We start from the raw sequence: 8,500 nt of genomic DNA, 5'->3' as shown, positions 1-8,500 counted from the left end.
ATTGTGTTTGTTTATATTTCACATACCAGGCACTGGTTCTGGTTTTAACTTAGTGTAACAGCAGTAGCTTTAGTCATTCAGTCGTGTCCAACTCTTTGTGACTCCATGGTCTGTTGCCCACCAGGTTCCTCTGTCCACAGGATTCTCCAGGCAAGAATACTGGAGTGGATTGCCATTCCCTTCTTCAGAGGATCTTCCTGACCCAGGGATGGAATATGGGTTTCCTGCATTGCAAGCAGATTTTTTTACTGTCTGAGCTACAGGGAAGATGTAACAGTAGGTTATTAATAATAATACAAGTTACTGCTATTTGTTGAACAAGATGCTAAATGCTTCTATGCACATCATCATATGCAGTCCTCCGAGCAATCTTACTAGGTGAATACATACTATTATTTTCCCCGTTGTGTAGATGAAGGAACTGAGTCACAGAAAGGTGAAGAGATTTGTCCAACAAAAGCAGCAAAGCCAAGATTTTAATCCAGCTTTGACTGAAAAGCTGAGTTCTTAACCATTTTGTTACGACTTCTCTGTGCCAGACTATATGGCAGTTCAGAGGAATCTTGGGAAATAGTATGGGTACGGGAGATCTCTTGGAGCTCAGAGTGGAAATGAGGAGATGGAATAGTTGTCATACAGGGTGCCATGAGCTTAGACCTCAGGAGGGTGCCAGAAGCCAGCGGCTCAGTATAACTAGGAAAGGCTGCTTGTGTATGGCTGAGGGGTGTGTGTAGACAGAGACGGAAAACAAGGCAGGGCGGGCATTCTAGTGAGCAGGGGCCAGTCTATACAAAGCTGAGTACCTCTCTCCTTGCCTTAAAGCAAGTCTTCTCAGGGAATTCCCTAGTGCTCCAGTGGTTAGGACTCTGGAGGCTCTGTGCTCTCATAGTGTAAGTTCCCTGGTGAGGGAACTAAAATCCCATGCACTGCGTGGCCAAAAAATTAAAAAAAAAAAAAAAAAAGCAAGTGTTCTCATTAACCTTTGGATAAAAATCCTAACTGAGCATAGCCTACAGGACTCTTGAGGGATTGCTACTATTTTTATCCCAATTTTACAGATGAGGAACCTGAGGCACAAGAGGGGTGAGGCCAGACTGCTTAGACTTGAACCCTCTGTCATTCACTTAAAGGACTGTGAATTAAAGGCGGTCTTGAATTAAATTTAAGGTCAGTCACTTAAAGGCAGATGAATTCACCTCCCCTGATTACATAGCTAAGTAGCTGATCTAAGACTTGATACCAAGGTTCATGTTGTACAGCCTCGCATTGAAGAAACCCATCACTCTGGCAGTAGTAACTATTTACTTGTCAGTCTCTCTGTCTAGGCTCTCTGTTCTATGAGGTCACTGCTGGGGCCCCAGTCCAACTTCACTGGTGAGACCCCGATTAAATGAATTAATGATATTGAGCAGCTCAGACATGTTATTCAGATGACGGAAGTGGTGGTCATTGCACCCCGGCCTCCCCTGCAGCATGCTTTGAGAAATGCTTCAGAGTCTTCTACATTATCTAGGCCCCTCTGCTCTACTCCACAGAACCTGTACCTCTACCATTATCACAGCAAAAATGACAGTGAACAATAAGTGAAAACTTAATTGAGACACAGGATTAGTCTTTTGGCAGATAAATATTTATTGGCCCAGGAATTGGATAAACTCTTAGCTGGGAGAAACCACAGTAGAAGTAGCGGGCAGAGTGCCCCAGATAAACTTGGCCCTAAGCAAGCCCTTTCTTTGGCTAGACAGCCTCCCCTGACTTCCCTCTAATGCCCCCACCAGCAGCTGGCCCCAGTATTGAGGTGCCTGCCTGCCAGCTCCCTGTTTGAAGGAAATAGAGCACCAGAGATGTTAGTGGCTTCGGCATCAGTGTAAACATCACCAGCTGCCAGAGAAGACAACATCAAATCCAGGCCTGGCTTGCCATGGCCTTGGGGAGACTCCCTGAGTGGAGAAGTCAGATGCCCTGGGGGTCACTGTGAGAGGCAACACAAGGTGGGAACTGCCAGCTCAGCTCCTGGAAAATACATCTGATGGTTTTGTTCCGTTCATTCTCAAGGACTCCATGACTTGAAATAGTTTTCTTTCTGAACCTACTGAAGTCAAAAATTATATATCTTTTTTTTTTGTCTTGCTAGTCCCTTATGCTGAGAAAGATTGAAGGCAGAAGGAGAAGAGGGCGTCAGAGGATGAGATGGCAGGACGACATCACTGATGCAATGAACATGAGCTTAAACAAAGTACAGGAGATGGTGAGGGATAGGAAGGCCTGGCATGCTGCAGTCCATGGGGTTGGAAAGACTCAGACACAACTGGGTGACTGAACAACAACAATCCCTATTCAGGGCATCGGACCAGCATGAACTTGACAGGGTGACCTTTCAGAATTGGTGTTGCTCTACCTACAGCAAAGTGTGTATGGCTTTGATGTTAAAAGAACTGACCTGATGGACTTCCCTGGTGGTACAGTGGTTAAAAATCCACCTGCCAATCCAGGGCACATGGGTTCAGTCCCTGGTCTGGGAAGATTCCACATGCCTCAGAGCAACTAAGGCCATGTGCCACAACTACCGAGCCCACATCCTCTAGAGCCTGTGATTTGCAACAGGCACCACAATAAGTCACCACAATAAGAAGTTTTCTCACCGTAACTAGAAAGTAGGCTCCACTCGCCACAACTAGAGAAAGACTGTGCAGCAATGGAGACCCATCACAGTCAAAAATAAAATAGGCGAATTAATTTAAAAACATTTTTTAAAGATCTTGAGTCCCGCACTGCCTGGGTCCATCACTTGCCTAAAATTTTGTGATTATGGGCAATTTCCTGCAAATCTGTCAGCCTGTTTTCCTGATCTGAAAAGTAGATGGAGAACAAAATCTAGTGCACAGGATCATGCTTGGGATTAACGTGCATTCAGTGAGGTTCGATCATGTGCCAAGTTGTCACACCAGTGAGCAAACCACAGTCCCTGCCTCCATGGCGTCTGTCGAGGAAAGGCAGACAATAAACCAATAAATATTTAACACAGCAGGTGGTGGGAAGTACCACAAAGATAGATAAGGCACACTATGGAGGATAGAGTGTCAGGGTGGGGAGGAGCTTTTTCACTTCAGGATGGTCTGCAAAGGTCTTCCAGATAAGAGATGACTTCTAAGCCAACCCCTGAATGAAATAAAGAAACAATTCATCTGGGGGAAGACACTTCCAGACAGAGAAACGAATGTGTGCAAAAGTCCTGAGCCAGGGGCAAGCCTGGCATGTACACAGAAAGGTAGAAAGGTCAGTGTCGCTGGCATGAAGTGGGGAAAGGGGCGGGTAGACTAAATGGCTTCAGAGAGGAAGTGGGGCTCGAGGTGTGTAGGATCTGGCAGTCTACTGCCAGGGCTTTGGCATTTACTCTGAGTGAGATTGGAACCAGTGAGGGTTTGCAACCACAAAGGGAGGAGATGAAAGCTTTTAGAGGATTTCCTTGGCTGCCATGTGACAATAGATTGTAGAAGAGCCAGGAAGCAGGGAGACCAGACAGAAGGCTGTTGCAACTGTCCAGGTGAGAGCTAGTATCTTTGATTGATTTGGAAGCAGTAAGAGGTAAGATGTGGTCAGATTCTGGATAGAAATTGTATGCATGAAAAAAAAAATAAGAAATTAAAGCAAAATAAAATGTGTGTGGGGACTTCCCTGGGGGCCCAGTGGTGAAGACTCTGTGTTTGCACAGCAGGGGGCATGGATTCCATTTTGATGGTCAGGGAACTGGGATCCGACATGAGAGAGAGATCAAAGATGATTCCAAAGTGTTTAACTTGAGGAATGGAGTCACCACTTACTGAGGCAGGGAAGACAATTTACGCAAAGCGCTTATCATGGATGTGGTCATGAAGCAATTTGTTGTTGTTGCTCAGTTGCATAGTCATATCCAACTCTTTGTGATCCCATGGACCACAACATGCCAGGTTTCCCTGTCCTTCACCATCTCTAGGAGCTTGCTTGAACTCATGTCCATTGAGTTGGTGATGCCATCCAAACATCTCACCCTCTGTTGCCTGCTTCTTGCTCAGTAAATATTAGTTATTTTTTGTACTGATGATTTTGGTTTCCTGTGCTGTCTAAACTCCATTATCCAGGGCTTTGCAAATGCTGAGCATACCTGACAATAACATCATAGGTTTCATACCTGAGGAATTATTGTGTGCCAAGCATATGACAATCTTTACTTAGCAGTCAAAGTGTTAATTGTTCAGTCGTGTCCAACTCTTTGTGACCCTATGGGCTGTAGACTGCCAGCCTCCTATGTCCATGGGATTCTCCAGGCAAGAATACTGGAGTGGGTTGCCATGCCATCCTCCAGGGGATCTTCCCAACCCAGGAATTGAACCCAAATCTCCCGCATTGCAGACAGATTAGTACCACCCTGCAAAATGTATGAAAGTCCTATAAGAAAATAAACATTTGTTGAATTTTTAACATATCCCAGGTATTGGGCATTTCTCACTTAATCCTGTCTCTAACACTGAATTGTAAATTGCATGAGAGAGCTCTTATGGCTCTTGCATACTGCTGTGTACACCTGGCATGCAGTAGCCACTGTAGCTAATATTTATTAAATTAGCTATCATTACTATGAATGGAGTTTGAATAACTTCCCCAGGTGAAGCTGTGTCTCAAATTATTGTTTGTCAGATAAAGGGCGGGGAAGGCAATGGCACCCCACTCCAGTACTCTTGCCTGGAAAATCCCTTGGATGGAGGAGCCTTGTAGGCTGCAGTCTGTGGGGTCGCTAAGAGTCAGACACAGCTGAACGACTTCACTTTCACGCATTGGAGAAGGAAATGGCAACCTGCTCCAGTGTTCTTGCCTGGAGAATCCCAGGGACAGGGGAGCCTGGTGAGCTGCCGTCTATGGGGTCATGCAGAGTGGGACACGACTGAAGTGACTTAGCAGCAGCAGCAGCAGATAAAGGGATGAATAAGTGCCTATTACATTCCCACTTTACAGAAGAGGAACAGCTGCGTGCAGATCAAATTCAAATTCAGGATATCCTGATCCTTAAACTTTCCTGGTGGCTCAGTGTTAAAGAATCCGCCTTCCAGTGCAGAAGACATGGGATCCATTCCTGGTTCAGAAAGATCCCATGGAGAAGGGAATGACAACTCACTCCAGTATTCTTACCTGGGAAATCCCATGGACAGAGGAGGCTGGCAGGCCACAGTTCATGGGATCACAAAGAATCTGATATGACTGAGCGACTGAGCACACACACAAACCAGAAAGGGCTTCCCTGGTGGCTCAGATGGTACAGAATCCACTTGCAATTCAGGAGACCTGAGTTTGACCCCTGGGTTGGGAAGATCCCCCAGAGGAGGGCATGGCAACCCACTCCAGTTTTCTTGCCTGGAGAATCCCCATGAACAGAGGAGCCTGGCGGGCTACAGCACATGGGGTTGCAAAGAGTCAGACATGACCGAGTGACTAAACACAGCATAACACAACTATTACAATGTGTAATAAAATTTACATATCTCTCAATTCAATATACATATTCAGTAATTTCAAACATTGGTTCTCAACACCATCAGACTGACTTTTAATGACAACTATTGGATAATGTTGGTGTATTTATGTTATATGCTAAGTTTGTTTAATAAAGAGAATGCCAAATAAAGTACATTTAAAAAGATAGGAGTGTATTTGCCACTTAGGTGACAACTCTGAGGTAGACAGATCATCTGGTTCTGATAGACAGCCCGACTATGTTCTATCTTGCTTTTCAACCACTGTATGGTTTTTTGTCCTCAAATGTATGAGGACATGACTGATACTAATGTGCCATCATTAGAACCAAATTCCTGAAAAACACACACACACCTCAAACTTTAAAGATCAAAGCTTGATGTTTCTCACGTACATTCCACTCATTTCCCATTGGCAAAAACTTACAAAGAGACAAAAAAATGCAATGAATTCTGTGTAATGCAATTTCTGCCTAGGTAGAGAGGACTCTACTCTGGTTAACAACATTCTGTTGCTAAAGACAGGTAAAAGAGGATATTATAGTTAAACAAATGGTCTCTGTCAAACCCACTATACATAGGTAAAATAACTAGGTACATAATTTAAAAGCTAAACTCATTTGGTAAAATAATAGACAATTTCAAAGTTAACATATAGTAAAAGAATATGAATATCTGATTCCGATGAAGTCATCAGAAGCATGTACCTTCATAAATCCAAGCTTATAAATAAACAACTTGGATGAAATAGCTTCAGATATAAAATTATACAGATATGTTATATTTTTTGCTCATTCAGACATGTCCAACTCTTTGCAACATCATGGATGCAGCACACCAGTCTTCCCTTTCCATTACTGTCTTCCAGAGCTTGCTCAAATTCATGTCCATTGAGTCAGTGATGCCATCCAATGATCTCATCCTCTGTTGCCTGCTTCTCCTCCTGCCGTCAGTTTTCCCAGTGTCAGGGTGTTTTGCAATGAGTCAGCTCTTTGCATCAGGTGACCAATGTATTGGAGCTTCAGCTTCAGCATCAGTCCTTTCAATGAGTATTCAGGGTTGATTTCTTTTAGGATTGATTTGATCTCCTTGCTGTTCAAAGGGACTCTCAAGAGTCTTCTCCAATACCATAGCTCAAAAGCATCAATTCTTCAGCACTCAGCCTTCTTTACAGTCCAACTCTCATCTGTACTTTACTGGAAAAACCACAGCTTTGACTAGACAGACCTTTGTAGGCAAACTAATGTCTCTGCTTTTTAATACATTGTCTAGATTTGTCATAAATGTTTTTTACATTTTATTTTTCAAGGGGAAAGTGTCTTTTAATTTCATGGCTGCAGTCACCACTTCCTGGGGTTTTGAGCTCAAGAAAATAAAGTCTGTCACTGTTTCCATTTTTTTCCATCTACTTGCTATAAAGTGATGGGACTGGATGTTGTTATCTTAGTTTTTTGAATGCTTAGTTTTAAGTCAGCTTTTTCACTTCCTCTTTTACCTTCATTAATAAGCCCTTTAGTTACTCTTCCCTTTCTGCCATTAGGGTGGTGTCAACTGCATCTCTGAGGTTATTGATAGTTCTCTGATTGGCATCTCAAAAACTGTGCTATATTGGTACTACTGGTTTAATTTTCTGAAATTATTACCTAATTTAGCAATGTTCCAAGTGGAACAGAGTTTTCCCTCAATTTATATGGTTTCATTCCTGATCACTAGAGTGTATAATAAAATCATAGCAAAACAATTTGCATTTACATTCAAAGCAGGGTGATATTCTAGTCTTCAATAATTATGAACATATTTATCATCAACATGAGTAATTGTTAGTATATTGAAAGTTTTATGGGATGCTCATTAATTATTTTTTCTGATACAGCCTGTAATGTCCTGTAATTATTGTGACAATCAAAAATAACCTCCTATATTTCTAGAATGCACTAGGGAGAAGTGAAAATATCATTGATAAGTGCTAGTAAAAACAAGTAAGGTTTTCATTTTATCAAGTCTATGTTACAGAAACCATGACAGTATTTTAATGAGTGTAGATATTCTTAAAAGGAAGGAGTCAATATCCAATGACTCAAGGAGAAAGCTGGGTAAGCAAGATTATAGCATTATTAAATTATAGCATTATAGCTATATTATAGCATTATAGCATTATTAAATCCAGAATTACTAAATCCAACTGTATTTAATTCTTTATGCTATATTTGAAATATGTATGAAAATTATCAGAAAATTCCCAGGTGTACCACAGAATAAATAACATTTATCAAAATAATTCTTCTTACATTGGCACTTATAGCATAGCATAGTTATAAAAATATTCTATAACCTTTCTATCCAATTAATTTTCTTTGACATCTTCCACTTTTATATCAACAAAGTTTGAAAAAATATATCTTTCTCATTACTTTACTATCTTGAACAAAGTAGTTACTTGTATCTGAGACTAAAACCAACAAATTTTCTTCAGTTTATATAGGTTTTTAGATTTACATACATTTTATCATAAATATGCAAGATTAACTATGTCAAACTTTGTTAAAGTAAAGCAATTACTTACTTGATTTTATTATTCTTTGTAGCTAAAAACCTTCCTTTTAGATATTTTTTGTCTAAACATTGCCAACAACCATCTACCCCTTATTACCATAACAAAATTGCAGATCTAGTCTGTTACATTTTTAAATTAATTAATTTATTTTAATTGGAGGCTAATTACTTTACAATATTGTAGTGGTTTTTGCCATACACTGATATGAATCAGCCATGGGTGAACAGTTTGTTACTTTTTAAGTTTAATGTCTAGTCTCTGAGTCACTGAAATCTTTGAATTGATATTTCTTTATGTATATGGTGACTGATAATGTTATGCTTTTTACTTTGAATTTTTGTCTTCCTAGTATCAGCACTCCTCTCCTTTTTTATTCTGTGTTTTCCTACTATTTCTTTGAGGAATTTTTAGGCATTTTGAATAATTTTATATATATTTGTTT

Source organism: Muntiacus reevesi, chromosome 9 (genome assembly GCF_963930625.1).
Source record: "Muntiacus reevesi chromosome 9, mMunRee1.1, whole genome shotgun sequence".
Lineage (NCBI taxonomy): Eukaryota > Metazoa > Chordata > Mammalia > Artiodactyla > Cervidae > Muntiacus > Muntiacus reevesi.
The sequence above is the reverse complement of the archived record's forward strand: the minus strand, read 5'-3'. Positions refer to the sequence as shown.